This window comes from Schistocerca cancellata, chromosome 7 (genome assembly GCF_023864275.1).
Source record: "Schistocerca cancellata isolate TAMUIC-IGC-003103 chromosome 7, iqSchCanc2.1, whole genome shotgun sequence".
Classification (NCBI taxonomy): Eukaryota; Metazoa; Arthropoda; class Insecta; order Orthoptera; family Acrididae; genus Schistocerca; species Schistocerca cancellata.
The window spans coordinates 8963901-8982028 of NC_064632.1; the positions used below are offsets into that span (position 1 = coordinate 8963901).

The following is an 18128-nucleotide window of genomic DNA, read 5'->3' on the forward strand; positions in this document are numbered from 1 at the left end:
GTACCAGCACATCAAAGGCATGTTGGTTTATGTTACAACGCCAAGTCAGTCCACCATGCACACTGTTGCACCTGAAAGTACTGAAAAGAGATCTGCTCATCTTCAGGAAACAGGTGTTTGTCTGGCCTCCTAACAAATACACCTCCGTTACGGTTGCACCTACTGCACGGCTATCTGTGTCGTTGAAGCACGAAAGCCACCCCACCGTTGCAAGGTCCATGGTTCATAGAGCTGTGCTGCTCTTATGGATATTAAATCATATAAAAACAAACTTAATTCATTATTAAATTTCGGCGCGGTGTCATTCATTTGTGAGATAGTACAAGTGATTCTTTCTCGTTCATTCGCTGCAAGTAATGAGTCTGAAATAACTTTCTTGAATAATGCGCTACCATTGTCTGTGAAATGCGCTCACTTCCACAACTTTCTTTTTTTATTTAGTCACTGATGGTTACAACAATTTGACGGTGTCTTTATGTTAGCTCTGTTTCAACTATGGTGACTAATTTATTGCGTAGCACTTGAACATCGAGCTGCACTTGTTTCAGTTGTAAAATCGACAGAGCTCCTAAAATACGCCGATATATTCATAGTGTTGCTTTATAGTGAGGTAAACTGATAAAGTTCTTGGCTCATTGCAGCTTCATCCAGGTTTACCTGTGCAAACGGAGTACAACGGCCATCTGCACTTTTAGAGCTGCTGGACAGACGTAAGATGGGTGGATGCCAAGGGCATTCTGTGTATCGGAAGCCCATCCATACAATATGTATCTGCCGGCGTTCAGCTGCCACTCCAGTAAGAACAGTGGAATAGCGATTAATGGCGACGGTAAACTGGGAACGCTCCGCAAGCGAGAAACATTAACCACTGGACAGGAAACTCAGTGGAGAGGTTATACTGTTAACATAATTTGTTCGTTTCATGTAGACTTTTTCTTTGCCATAATGATGGAAAAATACGCTGACATAAAAAAGTTAAAGCGACAAACCTCTATTTCCCCGTCTTGTTTCTAATACACGATATAATCATACAAACTGTTAACAGACGGATGTACTATCGTGTTCTGTACGGAAAGTGGCATTCTGGTCAATGGACAACCACGCCAACGATGGTGTTAGGGCATCTATCAAACGGGGAAGTTTGTGTCGGGTAGTCCAACATCCACAATCGCTGTGTATACAGTCACAGACGGGACGGTATGGCACAAAGAAGACGCCTACCAGACTATATGCTGTGGAGGGCCGCAAGAAGAATGGAAGCAGGACAGTGGCAAGCTGATGTGGTCCGATGGCTTAATGTGAGTCTGTCTGTCGTTTCCCTTCTGTGCCTACAATTTATAGAGACCGACACAGTATCCATGTGTGATACCAGAAAGATAGGAGTGTTATTTGACTGTAAGGGCGGCAACTGGCGTTTCACCTCGCTGCATCCACTGGACGTGTTGTATCGAGACAAACGGTGACAAAGGGCTTCGGCTGAATGTCCTTTATTGTCGGAGACCTGCTGTATGTGTACCTCTGTTGCTTCAGCACAGAAGGGGACGTCTAGAGTGGAGTTGTCAACGTACCACCTGGACGTCGAACAGTAGGCCAATGTTGTTTTCACGGGTGAGTCCCGATTTGATGAGGAGAGTGATTCTCCAAGTATTCGAGTCTGGAAAGAACGTTAAACACCATTTCAGGGCCCAAGCATCGTGGAAAGAGACCGATATTGAGGAAGATCCCTAATGGTGTGGGCAGGGATTATTTGGACCCGTCGAACACCTCTTCATGAATTGTATGGGTGCATCGGCAAGGTGTAACTGCTCTCAGGTGTTCTCACGAGACCTTGGGACCTCATGCGTGGGTGTTGCGAGGTGGTGTGGCGCCAGACTTCGTATAATGCTCGACCTCATGGAGGACGGGTGGCTGATGTTTACTTGAAAACAAAATATATTTCATGCATGATATGGCCTGCTCGCTCTCCCGATTTGAATCACACGGAGGATGTCTGGGATGCACTAGGGAGACAATTTGCATCACGTCAGCATCCGCCAAGCACTCTGCAAAACTTGCGAGCAGCTCTGCAGGAAGAATGGACGTTACTGCCCCAACATGAGATTGATGACATCATTCACAGCAATCCCTGTCGTTGTCGGGCCTGTATTTCTGCCAGAGGTGGTCACATCCATACTGAGCACATCAAGCAGTTGTCGGAATGTGTGTGCAAAGCCGTTAAGGGGCTCCGGAACGCCCTATACTTGCAATGTTAAAATAACGCTTATAAATTACATCTTTCCTCACAAAGTATTTGAGGTAGGAAGTTGAACTTTTTACAGATTATTTATTGTAATATGGGCTACAACTTAACACAGGGATTTTACAAAACTTTAGTTCAGTTATTAAAGATGATTTTTTTTCAATTGTAATGAAAATTCACAACATTTTTTTGCAATTTTTTATTTATATATTCAAAAATATACAGTTTTTTGGAAAAAGGCTGTGTTAAATTATGCAGAAGGTACTGTGTAACATTTACTGAAAGTTTGAAACAAATATGTTTGGAAGATCCTTAGAAAACATGTAATTAGTATGAGAAAATAAAAGTTTTCGGAATCGAGCGACAAAGATTGGATTAACTTTTTAGTGCATTCCAGGTCCATAGGATGGATTATCTTCATCCTCTGCAAACTCCTCCTCCAGCTTCCTCTTGTTCCTCCTCCTGTTTACTCTTGCTTGTATTTCTAGACTCTTTACAGGCCTGTCTGCAGCCCGAAGGCGTTCCTTGTCTAAAGCAAGCATCGGTCGTACCATGCTAGAACCTATCTTCATTCCCATATTTCTAAATACCTTGCACCTTACAATGTTGCCATCATTGAAAGTCGCAACAGCATCATACACACCAAAGTGAAGTGTTTCTATTCCAACAAATACAGTCTTGGGGATTCTCGACCATATAACACTATTTACACTTTCATTGGGGTTTTGAGTTTTTCCGTGAATACACTTTTTCAACAGTTCAGGTGGTGCTAAGTCTCTGAAAATAGGTTAGCCACAACACATACTTTATCTCACATCACTAAAATGTACCTGATGAACACGGACGTTAATAATAACACCATTTGACAGCAGTTTAACAGCGCCACAGTGGGTCACGCCCACGTAGAACACATTTCAAAAAAATTTAAAAATAGTTGTAGTCTTCGGAATTGAATAAATTATATATCTATTAAAAGGTAATAGTCTGCAGATTCAGAAAACGCAAAAAAGTAAAAATTGAACTTTTCATGATTTTGAGCCTTTCCGGAGCCCCTTACGTTGGAAAAAGCGAAGAACATTTCTGTCTACCGTTATGCATATAGCAGTTATCTATGTTCTTTTTTTACATTGTTAATACTTTAATATCACCTGTTTATACCGTTTCGTGGCAAAATAAACGCAACCTTGCATCGGCACCACTATATTAACCGAAGAAGACGGTAGCTTTTCTGAATACACTGCGAAAATTCTGTGCGAATGTGGTAAATTTTGTATAGGACGAACCGGTTACACCATTAGAGGACTGTGCATTATACATTAGTGGGTGGCAGAAGCGATTATTGGTTTATTTTGAATGGGTATCCAGTGATTTATGACCACTTTCAGATCGTGGCCACAACCTAATCGTATTGGCATCCGGCGGTCTGAAATGCGGTAGAATTGCGTGGCAACCAATCAAAATGGACGAGGGATTGGGACAATTCATGAAGTCCTCTTGTGCCTTATTCCTACTCACACAGGGCTCCGTGTTCCCAGATTGTACTGCTTAAAATTCCGATGCCTCCCAGCAATTTAACGGAGATACTCGGGCTCGTAAACAGGGCGACAATGCACGGTATTTGTGATAGATTTCTTATGGGACAAAGTCCTCAAATTTTTATTTTTAATTTTTTTTTTACCTTGAAACGTGTTACTGCTAGACAACTAGGAAGAATTTTTTCGTCGTTTCTGAAAACCCCGTCGTAAGACGCGACCTTTCTTCCTTATTAAAAACTATAACCACACATGGACACCAGTAACAAACAACTCACACTAAATTTCTTTGTAAAAAGCCACTTTACTGTTTCCGCGTCGATGCGCATTAATACATACTAAATAGATTACTTGGGAATTTGTCATCTACGTTTGCTGGCTCGAATGGCTGACGCGGTTCGCTAATTTCTGGGTGACTGGAACCGAATGGTACCTTCACCGTTCAGCTGTAGCGTTTCCAATTCAGTATGTGACACGCTACGCGGGTATCTGTCTTCCTTTCTGCAGAATGCGTCCTTTCACGCGTCGTTAGCCCATGAAGTCGACCGTGTGCCACCCAGTGGGACGAAACGTTGTGATGGAAGGTGGTAAAATGACGACGGCGATCTTCTTCGTTGGTCTTTTATTTCCTCTGCTCCGCAGCTGTGAATTCTCATTCGCTCCACTCATTCCAAGTTTCTTTTCAACTAATTAGGTTTCTCACGTTGGATAGCCCTCGATTAACCCTTGTACCATGAATCCTCTTAGATTGAAGGTACGATGGTGCAGCACCAAGTAGATCCGACGTTCTGACTGATCCATTATGAAGGTTCGTTCCCTGTAGCACATACTGAACGTAACATCTAAAAGAAGCACAAGCAACCAGGGAAGCACAATGAGGTTCCCACAGTTTCTAAGAGGGTTCAGAAGTTACACAGCATTGCCTACTTTTGTTCACAGAGCAAAAGAGGGTAGCCATTAACTTCCTTAGATAGAATCTGGTAACTTACCTCTTTTTTGTATGGCTCTGAATCACTGCAGATGTATTTCGTGAGTAATTCAGTATTCTCTACGTTAGATACCGCGTGCTCGGTCGAGAAGTTTTACACTTTATATATATTGATAAATTACATGCAAAGATATATGAACTTCATAGGATTAATTAATCGCCATTTCTGTAAAAATCGATCACGATACGGAAATATTAAGACTAGCAACTAAGGCGTGGGGAATGTGAGTGGGCTGCAAATGAAACTGGGTTGTGTGTTGTAAAGTGAAGGACTAAAGCACAGTGTGTATGTTGTCAAACTTCCACAGTCGTTATCGACACAGCTATGCAAAACACCCGATACTTCTGCAGGTGTGTAAGGAAAAACAAGCCTATAACACCTATCGTTTTTAGTCAAAATGCCTCAGAACGATTTCCTTTTATTTTTATTCTGCTTAGTTCTTTTGATGTAATGCACAAAATTATATACGAACGTAGTGGCCATTTCACAGAAATAGGAAGAAATTCATTTATATCTTTTAAGAAAAAGCTACCTCACTCAGCACTCACTTACGAGTGCTTTTTAGCAAGACATCTAGTTCCACAGTCAACGACTCTAATACTTTAAATAATTACGGAATTAACAGCTTAAATTAGGAAACCAAATTGATGTTAGTATCAGTCACAGTGCTTTATTGAGCATCACGAGTTGCGAGCTATTAACTCTGATCGCCAGTTGATCATATCCACATTTACAGAAAAGGGGCATGGTGTAGCATGAGACAGCAGTAATCTTTTTGCATTATGTTACGAACAAAGCAACATTTACAGAAAATAGGCATGGTGTCGCGTGAGATAGCAGTAATCTTGTGGGACTGTGTTAATAACAAAGCATTCAACACCACATTTTTTATTTAACTGCAGTTAACGGATTCGGCAGAATTAGGCCATCTTCCGATCTGAAAATGAAACGCTGGTGGGATGGGTATCACCATCAAAGTCAGCTGAAGTAAGTCTTAACAACTTCTGACCTGTTCGTAAAAATCTACATTTGTTCTAACACATCTACTTTAAAATCCAACAGAGTGATGTCAGTACTGTTAAGTCATGTTAGTCCGTTATTCGCAGTAAGATGCGCCTGGAGGCAATAAAAACTTCTACTTTGATAAAGTTCTGAGGGAAGATTACACTTCGACTAAGCTACGCTGTTTGTACAAGAGCCAAAAACATAGTTCTTCCGATGACAGGTAACAAGGAAACGCTACAACGAATACATAATCGTAATTTCAGTTGTCATTAAATGACATCAAGTCTCAATAATAACGAAAATACAGTGACATTTTACTTCGATTTATCTTCATTCCTCATAGACTTTTAGCTGACTGAGAAATGACTTCATTTGCTAACTACATTCCTGGAAATGGAAATAAGAACACCGTGAATTCATTGTCCCAGGAAGGGGAAACTTTATTGACACATTCCTGGGGTCAGATACATCACATGATCACACTGACAGAACCACAGGCACATAGACACAGGCAACAGAGCATGCACAATGTCGGCACTAGTACAGTGTATATCCACCTTTCGCAGCAATGCAGGCTGCTATTCTCCCATGGAGACGATCGTAGAGATGCCGGATGTAGTCCTGTGGAACGGCTTGCCATGCCATTTCCACCTGGCGCCTCAGTTGGACCAGCGTTCGTGCTGGACGTGCAGACCGCGTGAGACGACGCTTCATCCAGTCCCAAACATGCTCAATGGGGGACAGATCCGGAGATCTTGCTGGCCAGGGTAGTTGACTTACACCTTCTAGAGCACGTTGGGTGGCACGGGATACATGCGGACGTGCGTTGTCCTGTTGGAACAGCAAGTTCCCTTGCCGGTCTAGGAATGGTAGAACGATGGGTTCGATGACGGTTTGGATGTACCGTGCACTATTCAGTGTCCCCTCGACGATCACCAGTGGTGTACGGCCAGTGTAGGAGATCGCTCCCCACACCATGATGCCGGGTGTTGGCCCTGTGTGCCTCGGTCGTATGCAGTCCTGATTGTGGCGCTCACCTGCACGGCGCCAAACACGCATACGACCATCATTGGCACTAAGGCAGAAGCGACTCTCATCGCTGAAGACGACACGTCTCCATTCGTCCCTCCATTCACGCCTGTCGCGACACCACTGGAGGCGGGCTGCACGATGTTGGGGCGTGATCGCAAGACGTCCTAACGGTGTGCGGGACCGTAGCACAGCTTCACGGAGACGGTTGCGAATGGTCCTCGCCGATACCCCAGGAGCAACAGTGTCCCTAATTTGCTGGGAAGTGGCGGTGCGGTCCCCTACGGCACTGCGTAGGATCCTACGGTCTTGGCGTGCATCCGTGCGTCGCTGCGGTCCGGTCCCAGGTCGACGGGCACGTGCACCTTCCGCCGACCACTGGCGACAACATCGATGTACTGTGGAGACCTCACGCCCCACGTATTGAGCAATTCGGCGGTACGTCCACCCGGCCTCCCGCATGCCCACTATACGCCCTCGCTCAAAGTCCGTCAACTGCACATACGGTTCACGTCCACGCTGTCGCGGCATGCTACCAGTGTTAAAGACTGCGATGGAGCTCCGTATGCCACGGCAAACTGGCTGACACTGACGGCGGCGGTGCACAAATGCTGCGCAGCTAGCGCCATTCGACGGCCAACACCGCGGTTCCTGGTGTGTCCGCTGTGCCGTGCGTGTGATCATTGCTTGTACAGCCCTCTCGCAGTGTCCGGAGCAAGTATGGTGGGTCTGACACACCGGTGTCAATGTGTTCTTTTTTCCATTTCCAGGAGTGTACAACAAGGCGCATCCATACATTCCCCATTGCGGCAAGAAAATTACAAGATTTAAGAGAAATTACGGATATTTATTTGTAAATATAGTAAGTTACAAACCAACGAATTTACTCCAATAATTTCGCAACTTTTTAATTTGCACAGTAAAATTACATTTGTCAAAGTGCGCAAAATTAGCGTCATCATCACTTTCGTGGGAACCACTGAATATGAATCTTCACCTGCCGCGTCATTTCGTCGATTAGGAAACGAAAAGTAACCATTAGGCGTAAATTCAGGAATTTGACGTTTACGACAAAGGGTCAAGATGAAACGCGCCGTCATGATGCAAGACGAACTAAGTCTATATTTTACCACTTATTTGGTCCATTATTGCAGCTTATTTCTGATATGGTCCTTACCTTGCAGAGTAGTGCACGAGCAATACTCTAGGATAATCCTAACTGACTGTAGCCGTAACTTTTCCTGCCGTTGGAACGACTTTACTGTTTCCTGAAAGGGAACGTGTTAAACTGGATAAAATTTGGATGTCAGCGTTGCACCGGAAGCGTGACGATCGATTACTTTCGATCGAGAATGTTGGTATTACCGACGCCACGTGATGGACAGAGGCGCCCTCTGCACTGCTCATATAATCAGCGCTTTATCGAGTTCTCTTTGCAGTTCGCCGCTTTGCCTCGGAAGTTGTCTCCCGCAGTCGTAGACGAAACGCCAGCGGAGAGTTCCATGCATCGACCACTGCCTATCAGCACGGAAATTTTAAGTGGCGACAATATCGGCCGAGAAAGCCTACATTGTATGATAAATAAAAATAGTTATTTATTAGGACTCATCATTCGATTTGAATCTAAACAAAAAAGGTAATTTTAAAATTTTTCACATAATTAACCTTTATTGTCAAATCAACGTCGAATAAATTAGCAAAAAGTACATCCTCAATTGTTTTAAGGAGATGGTTTTCAACCACAAATCATTTCATGTAATATATTTCAAAGCACATTCGTATTTTTTTCTAGACACGCGTAAGTAGGCTGCTTAGGTTTCTATGTTGGTAACGCCATGTAGCGCTCTATATGAAAATCAGTGACTGCGCTGTGTGCAGTCTGTGGCTGGTTTGCATTGCTGGAATTTGCTATTGTAGTGTTGGGCAATTGGCTGTTAACAGCGCGTAGCATTGGGCAGTTGGAGGTGAGCCGCCAGCAGTGGTGGATGTGGGGAGAGAGATGGCGGACTTTTGAGAGCGGATGATCTGGACGTGTGTCCATCAGAGACACTAAATTTGTAATACTGGATGTCATGAACTGATATATATATATATATATATATATATATATATATATATATATAAATACATTGTTTGTTCTTCATCAAAATCTTTCATTTGCTAACTATGCCTATCAGTAGTTAGTGACTTCAGCAGTTAGAATCTTTTATTTAGCTGGCAGTATTGGCGCTCGCTGTATTGCAGTAGTTTGAGTAACGAAGATTTTTGTGAGGTAAGTGATTCATGAAAGGTATAGGTTATTGTTAGTCAGGGCCATTCTTTTGTAGGGATTATTAAAAGTCAGATTGCGTTGCGCTAAAAATATTGTGTGTCAGTTTAGTGATGATCAAGTAAAGAGAGAAATGTCTGAGTACGTTCAGTTTTGCTCACCTGTTTGAAAATAAAATAACGTAAGGGGTTTACTAGCACAGTAAATCATAAATTTTTGTAAGGGGACGTTTCACACGATTCCACACTTCAAATCATCCACGAGTCCACAATGCCTAAAGAAAATTACAGTCCTAAATAGCAACCAAAAATGGGCCGATAATTTAATAAATTTTGTATCAGAACTATACACTGACTCCGCGGTTTCCTTTAGCAACTACTGCAATGCAATACATTTGTAGAAGTACCTCACTGTACAACTAGATGTCTCTCTCTCTTACAACTGCACCGGCGGATTCATGCTGAAGGCATTGGTACCTAAGAAAGATCATAAAACTATGGTTTCAAGCAGAAACCACAGGTACTGGTTCAAATGGCTCTGAGCACAAGGGACTTAACATCTGAGGTCATCAGTCCCCTAGAACTTAGAACTACTTAAACCTAACTAACCTAAGGACATCACACACATCCATTCCCGAGGTAGGATTCGAACCTGCACCGTAGCAGTCGTGCGGTTCCGGACTGAAGCGCCTAGAACCGCACGGCCACCGCGGCCGGCCCACGGGTACTCAAAGGGTTAAGACGCTGAACTCATTTCTGGAAAGAGAGCGGTCTAAAGCCCCATGCAGCCATCCACATTCATGTTTTCCATGGTTACACTAATAAAACACGGCGCACTTTCTGTATCCATACCGCTGGAATAGCGGGGTCTTAGATTCAGTATAAAGGGCGAATCTCTAGGTATTTTACAATTTACAAATGACGTGATTCAGTCGTTGGTCATCATAAATTTGTTAAAATTTAACAGAATTTACCTCATCCAACCCCACCTTCGATTCTTTAAACAATCGAACTCCCACGTATAAAACAGCTGCAAGTGAGTTGGATGTTGCTAAACGCCCTGATTATCAGCCAGCAGATGAGTGTAGTGTGAGTAATTTGCACTCCATTTTGAGCAAAACTAGTTTTTCGCAGATCTCAATTTTATATCATGAACTGTCTGTCCTAAAATGGCACTGTTTTGCGATTATATTCAGTGGTAAATATGGATACTGCCTGCAAAATGTGTTGCAGGTAAAGTTTGTAATAAAAAAGTAAGCGAGTAAAGTTAGTAGTAAATAAATAATAAATTAAAGCAGCATAACTGTTTTATTATTTTATTGGGAGTGGCAACGAGGAAAATTTCGAAAAAATTGGAACTTGTACCTAAAGTTCGTTGGTAGTCTGTAGGTGCTCTGACTCTCAAATACTAGGTGCACATACTCCGGTTAATTTGTGAGCCACAGGTTATGCTGCCTAAAGACACATTGAGTTTCTGTATCGAATTTTTGGCTTACTGTGTTAAAAAATTAACGGAAGATGATACCTCTTAGTGGGCTGACCCTGACAGTATTTTAAATTTTTAGATTCGGTCCATAATTAAGTCATATGAAGTACCGAAAATCGAATTATTGTTGCTCTTGGAAGAAAGGCAACTTGCAACTGGAACCATGTCACCGATTGGCTACTTTAGCCATTTAGTAATGTGAATGAGTTATAGCGAATGCCGTGATCGTGGTTCGTTTGTAAATGAGAGATACGAGTTTCTTCCCCATTTTTTTCCAGTTGTAAGTTGTGCTCCGTATTTAATGACGTTGTTGTCGGCGATATGTTGTAAATACTCTTCTTTTTTTTCCTAGTTCGATTCATTATTTCACGAAAATCATAGCACTTGATTGTTTACTCGTTCGCCAATAGAAAACAAATAAGCTTACGTCTCTGAAGCATTATAGATCATTGTGGCCGCATCTGAATTTTGTGTTAGGGAAAGAACGTCAAACAACTCTCGTAATAACTGGGTAAATGACAAAATACGTTTATGCTGTTTATTTCTATACATAACACATAGAAAACTTTTTTGTCATGTGCTGTTTGCCGTTTTTGTCCATTTATTTCTTGCACAAACATCTGCTCAAATTACAGGGCAATGTAAATACTTCTTGGTAAAATAGACGCAACGTAATTAAATGTGTGTCTGTCCACGTCTAATTAACGAGTGCTTTTATTCGTTTGCAGGTGTGGCGCTTTTACTCGGAGACGAGGTGACCAATTACGACAGTGGTTTCAAGGTATTACCAACAACTATGATATAGTGTCCTCGCAAATATAACAAACATTTAAAAATTTTCAATGTTTACGTACAAGCACTTCGGGAGTTTAAATGCTGTGTATATTAATGTACCGACAATGCTTTTTGATTTCCTGTGTAAAGAAAATTACAATACATTACACATGAGGTTTGTGGTGTGTATAGCATCAGAGATTGCAGACAGTGTTCTTAAAATTTAATAGTGTTTCTGTTTGCATAGCTGTACGGTTCGATTTCCTAATATCAGCATTAGAAGTAAAAGTGTGGCCTCAGACATATGGTTTTCGTGCCAGGGACAGATAAACAGTATGATTGATGTACCTGTAGGTATAAGCATCCTAACATCCTAACCATTTCTAAATTCACTTACTTTCCCCTTAACTGTGCGGTAGTACGCAAGATGACATAGTATAGAAATCCTGCTTTTTTTTTCACGAAGTGGAATCATACGTGAGAGGGTTGCGCACTGTTAAAACGGACGATACAGCTGTGGCGCAATGGCAACACCGCGCAGCCACGGAATTGTCCACTACAATTTGAAATTCATCTAATTTAAATTTTTCGTAACATCAGTTATCAGGAAATTAAGAGATATTTATTGGTAAGCATAGCGAAAAATCTAGCGCGCAATGGACTTCCTGCAAAAGCTTCTTTTTCATATTTGAGTGGATGGAAACGAAACCGGGAGTATTTTGTGCACACGTTTTCGAGGCTCCGTTTCTCCGTGGGAGCTCTTTTTTCGTCGTGCTGGAGAAGCTATGGTGAGATTGTGTGCCAAATGACGTGCAAGGCATAAAGCCATTAAAATTCCAGATGGTCTCGTAATGAAACTGTGGAGCCATATTTCAGGCAAAGTCGTAAAACTGTAGTGTCTTGTGACAAAATGGAACCAGGGAGAGAAGTGGGTGTAATGCAGACAGTCGTACAGACGGTGAAAAATAGCGTTGAGTCCTGGAGAGTAGAGAGCACCTGGCCGGAATAGAGACAGAACGGTCGACTTAACGGGCCAGTGAAGAATATAGCGCTTTGTGAAATGCAGACTGATGTGAAAGACAATTAGGTACTCTTGCCAGTAGATATCGTCTCTGCAAATGATTTAATGCACGAAAATCTTTTATAAGTAGCGTAAGTGGCGTATGCTGAAAATTCATTCCAACACACAAACTTTCGTAGTCTTCCTTAAAAACCCTTGTCTCAATGCCACATATGTTTCTGGATAACCTTGCCAGTTACCTACAGTCCATCTGGGATTCCGTGTCTAATTCATTGACCATGCCAAGATGTTAAAAACTCAAGTCCCTTTTCCTGTATATATTTATAGAACATGTGACCTCCCCCTCACTTATCGACCTTAATGACAGTGAAAAATTAAACCACGCGTACCTAATGGAAATCTGGGAAAAGCAATCGTCACCGAAGTTAATCTGTCGGTAAAGAGGGAAGAAAGGGTTACATCTAAATTTAAAGGAAAAATGCAAATGAAACTAGTGGAAATTAATTTTGAAAAGGTGTAAAGTTAATAAAGAAAGTAAGCGTGCGGTCGTTACGTTAACAATTAACTGGCGTTAATTAGATATTTGAGATTTGGGGAAAATTACGGTCGCCAGTCCTACGGACAACTACTATAATAACTCCACAATGAGATTTTCACTCTACAGCGGAGTGTGCGCTGATATGAAACTTCCTGGCAGATTAAAACTGTGTGCTCGACCGAGACTCGAACTCGGGACCTTTGCCTTTCGCGGGCAAGTGCTCTACCATCTGAGCTACCGAAGGTAGGAGACGAGATACTGGCAGAAAGTAAAGCTGTGAGGACAGGGCGTGAGTCGTGCTTCGGTAGTTCAGATGGTAGAGCACTTGCCCGCGAAAGGCAAAGGTGCCGAGTTCGAGTCTCGGTCGGGCACACAGTTTTAATCTGCCAGGAAGTTTACTATAATAACTGAAAAAGAAAGGTTAATGCACATATAATTAGCACTAACAGCGTGGCAGCTGAAGCTTGACACGTGTTGTGTGAAAACGGAATGTTTGCCAGAAGTAATAAATTTCGCTACACTCTGAATTAATTTAGCAATAGAATTAATAAAACCGGGAAATTGAACGTTAATTTAATGACTGAAATTAATAGTGAACTTTGTTTCTCCAGTACTACGAAATCATTTCAAAAGCTACTTGAATCTACGCAATTTAGAAATAAGAGACTTAACTTTGAACTTGAATTAAATGATTCTGAACAATTAACAATAGTAAAATTTAGTACGTACCAAGCTGAGCTGCAGTCACAGGTAAGCTAAAATATGGTAACAAAACTCGCACTCTTAATTTGTGCTTGTGTAATCTAAATATTGTAGCCAGCTACGAATACTGCAACTGAAGTGATTACGTATCTGAACTTTGAAATTAAAGCACTGAAATGGAACGATATCACTTTAATGCTAGCGTTTGAATATCAACGACACACGGGTTCATTTCGGAAAAGGAAGGGACTCTGCTTGGTAATGCAATTGGGACAGTGAGCAACAAAGGTTCGTACTAAGCTGCTGTATTTTTGTGAGGCAAATGAAACAGTTTGAAAAGCTGAGGTCTGCCATACAGTTCTAAAACTTTACGTGCTTTCAGTCTTCCTTGTTGGTTGATTGAAGGTTTGAAGTTGTCGATCGAGGAGGTGGCGACAGTCACTCATTGTCGACCATCGCTGCTGCAGAAGCTGGATGTTGGCGCGCCTTCTTCTCGACACGGTCATCAGGCGAAACGGGCTGTTGATGTGCGCCACCTAACGCTTCCCGTCCGCGACACCGTGCCAGAAACTATCATAGCAAGTCGAGCGCAATTACATGCTGCCAAACCCCGAAACTGCGGCAACTCGCGGGAGCGTCACACAACACACCTGCTCCTCCGCCCTACTCCAGCCAGACTCCGCTCTGCCCGCGCTCCACGCGGTAGAGTTAACACTACCAGAGATCCTAGACACTTTGGTTCTCCACACGCCCTCTATCGATGTAGTCGTTCGATAGCATAGTTTTCCCTAAGCAAGACCCATCATAAAAATACAAATAATATTTACGAAACAAACCAATTATACATCGACATAGATGATATATATATATATATATATATATATATATATATATATATATATATATATATTGTAAAAGAATTACAATATATATATATAGACACAGAAATATCATATCTTCAAGTAACAAAATAAGGAAAAAATTTACAGTACAATAGAGAGGAAATAGAAGGATATGCATTTCTGGCTTTACAAACACTGTTTTTCAGATGTACTGTCTGACTTACACTGATTAGCCAAAACATTATGACTACTGTCCACCGCGAAGTTTGATGTCACATAGCAGGATTGCGGGAACGTGACATGTTAGGAAGAGAAAGTAAGCTGGGGAGTCACGGAGACATGAGCCGAAAATGGAGAAACGCACTGAAATAAGCGACTTCGACAATGGTGATATTATTAATACCCACAGCCTGTGAACGAGTATCTCGAAAACGGTGTAGCTGGTCGAACGTTCACGTGCTTCTGCAGTGAGCATTTACGGGAAATGATAGAACGACAGTGTTTTGACGTCCACGGCTCTTCACAGAACGTGGGATTTGGAGGCTTGCTTGCTCTGCGGAAAAGACACAACGCTGGAGCACACAGTGGACCATTTGCACCCCTTCATGCCTGATGTCTTCCCCACTGCCGAACTCATCTTCCAGCACGATAATTGTTCGTGTCTCAAAACCAGAACTGTGCTACAGTGGCTTGATGAGCATGACGTCTTGGCAACGTAATTCACTTGATGTGAATCCTACAGAACCCATCTGGGTCGCAATCACGCGCCATCACCGCCCACGAAAATCAGCGTCCAGCTGTTTAAGGAAGGTACATGACTTGGGCGTGGACGTCCGGCGTGACGTAGCTGCACAAACCTACTAATAAACTGTCGAATCCGTGGTACGCAGAATCGGTGGCTTATTGGGTTCCAAAATGGATCAACACGTTATTAAGCAGATGGTTATAGTGTTCTGGATCGTCAGTGTACATTGAAGTTCGATTGCTCCCGTGTATTCTAAAAACTATTTAGTTTCATTCAGCAGCTGTTAGTTAACGCTTCAGGTATGTTGTTTACGCTATTCTAATATCTATTAAACTTCCTTTGTATAGCAAGGCATCAGTAACTACTCGTTCAAATTAATACAGGAGGAAGGGAATAACAAATCAAATATAGTTACATTACAAATGGTCCCTGACGACAGTTTCTAATGCCAAGGACGATTTACGCAGAAGATAGTTTAGCAAGCTAATTACAGCAGCGTAATTCACAGGAACTGCTCTAATGTGCGATGTCTGGCCTGTAAGCAGGTATTACATCGTCGGACCATTGACTGTCCAGTTCATTCGAAGATTGCTGACATGTCCGCAATGCTACCAGCAGCGACAACTATTCAACTACACTCCTGGAAATGGAAAAAAGAACACATTGACACCGATGTATCAGACCCACCATACTTGCTCCGGACACTGCGAGAGGGCTGTACAAGCAATGATCACACGCACGGCACAGCGGACACACCAGGAACCGCGGTGTTGGCCGTCGAATGGCGCTAGCTGCGCAGCATTTGTGCACCGCCGCCGTCAGTGTCAGCCAGTTTGCCGTGGCATACGGAGCTCCATCGCAGTCTTTAACACTGGTAGCATGCCGCGACAGCGTGGACGTGAACCGTATGTGCAGTTGACGGACTTTGAGCGAGGGCGTATAGTGGGCATGCGGGAGGCCGGGTGGACGTACCGCCGAATTGCTCAACACGTGGGGCGTGAGGTCTCCACAGTACATCGATGTTGTCGCCAGTGGTCGGCGGAAGGTGCACGTGCCCGTCGACCTGGGACCGGACCGCAGCGACGCACGGATGCACGCCAAGACCGTAGGATCCTACGCAGTGCCGTAGGGGACCGCACCGCCACTTCCCAGCAAATTAGGGACACTGTTGCTCCTGGGGTATCGGCGACGACCATTCGCAACCGTCTCCATGAAGCTGGGCTACGGTCCCGCACACCGTTAGGCCGTCTTCCGCTCACGCCCCAACATCGTGCAGCCCGCCTCCAGTGGTGTCGCGACAGGCGTGAATGGAGGGACGAATGGAGACGTGTCGTCTTCAGCGATGAGAGTCGCTTCTGCCTTGGTGCCACTGATGGTCGTATGCGTGTTTGGCGCCGTGCAGGTGAGCGCCACAATCAGGACTGCATACGACCGAGGCACACAGGGCCAACACCCGGCATCATGGTGTGGGGAGCGATCTCCTACACTGGCTGTACACCACTGGTGATCGTCGAGGGGACACTGAATAGTGCACGGTACATCCAAACCGTCATCGAACCCATCGTTCTACCATTCCTAGACCGGCAAGGGAACTTGCTGTTCCAACAGGACAATGCACGTCAGCATGTATCCCGTGCCACCCAACGTGCTCTAGAAGGTGTAAGTCAACTACCCTGGCCAGCAAGATCTCCGGATCTGTCCCCCATTGAGCATGTTTGGGACTGGATGAAGCGTCGTCTCACGCGGTCTGCACGTCCAGCACGAACACTGGTCCAACTGAGGCGCCAGGTGGAAATGGCATGGCAAGCCGTTCCACAGGACTACATCCAGCATCTCTACGATCGTCTCCATGGGAGAATAGCAGCCTGCATTGCTGCGAAAGGTGGATATACACTGTACTAGTGCCGACATTGTGCATGCTCTGTTGCCTGTGCCTATGTGCCTGTGGTTCTGTCAGTGTGATCATGTGATGTATCTGACCCCAGGAATGTGTCAATAAAGTTTCCCCTTCCTGGAACAATGAATTCACGGTGTTCTTATTTCAATTTCCAGGAGTGTATTTCCATAACTGTTTCATAAACCTCCTGCTTCATATGCCCCCAGAGGAAAAGACACGTGAGGTCAGGTGAGGTGGGTGGCCATATCACGGGGCGACCTCGGCCGATCCGTCGATTTCCGATCGCAGGTGATTCCTCACAGCAATGCTGAAATGGGCATCGTTTTTCAGACATTCAGAGATACATCCTCCAGCAGTCGTGGTAAAACATGCTCCGCGAAGATGTGATATCTCTGTCCTTTGAGGCAGAATGGAAGAGTATATGTTCCAATCAACGATCACCGAGAATTCTGGCCCACACATTCAAATCGATCGCTGTTGATGTGCACGAGGGCGAGTACCTCGTGGAATCACATGTGCCAAAACATGTGAGCTGTGGGTATTGAAGTAGCCTTCTTATTAAAAGTAGCCTTCACGAGCAAACTAAGCCTCGTCGATGTGCATGATGTCGGCCGGAAATAAGGGATGCAGGGCAGTCTGCTGTAAAACCTGTTGTGTTGGCAGAAGAGCCAACACCGTGTTACGAGAGGAGGCCGCAATGCACGCGTTGTAGCTCACGTAGGCTGGCGTGAGGACGGAAGGACTATACTGACGTAAGGTCTGGAACATGACAAAGAATTAGAATTCAGAAAGCGGACGTAATTAGTTTGATACTTAACTTTAATCCATTAACGATGAACGTCGCTCTTCACGGTACATGATTCGCATTATTATCTGTTCAGAATACATTGTTGAAGATTGTTCTTATAGTAGCTGAATATGGCGCCTTGCTAGGTCGCAGCAAATGACGTAGCTGAAGGCTATGCTAAACTGTCGTCTCTGCAAATGAGACCGTATGTAGACAGTGAACCATCGCTAGCAAAGTCGGCTGTACAACTGGGGCGAGTGCTAGGGAGTCTCTC

General features: G+C 43.7%; 1 long non-coding RNA gene across 1 annotated transcript in view; it reads left to right on the forward strand.

The window, feature by feature from the left end:
• The window catches only part of LOC126092524 (uncharacterized), a 1126098-nt gene that overhangs the window by 821853 nt on the left and 286117 nt on the right, over positions 1-18128 (forward strand). Inside the window, exon 3 of the long non-coding RNA XR_007521351.1 lies at positions 11277-11329. This is a non-coding gene — a long non-coding RNA (uncharacterized LOC126092524). The remainder of the gene's footprint in view (positions 1-11276; positions 11330-18128) is intronic.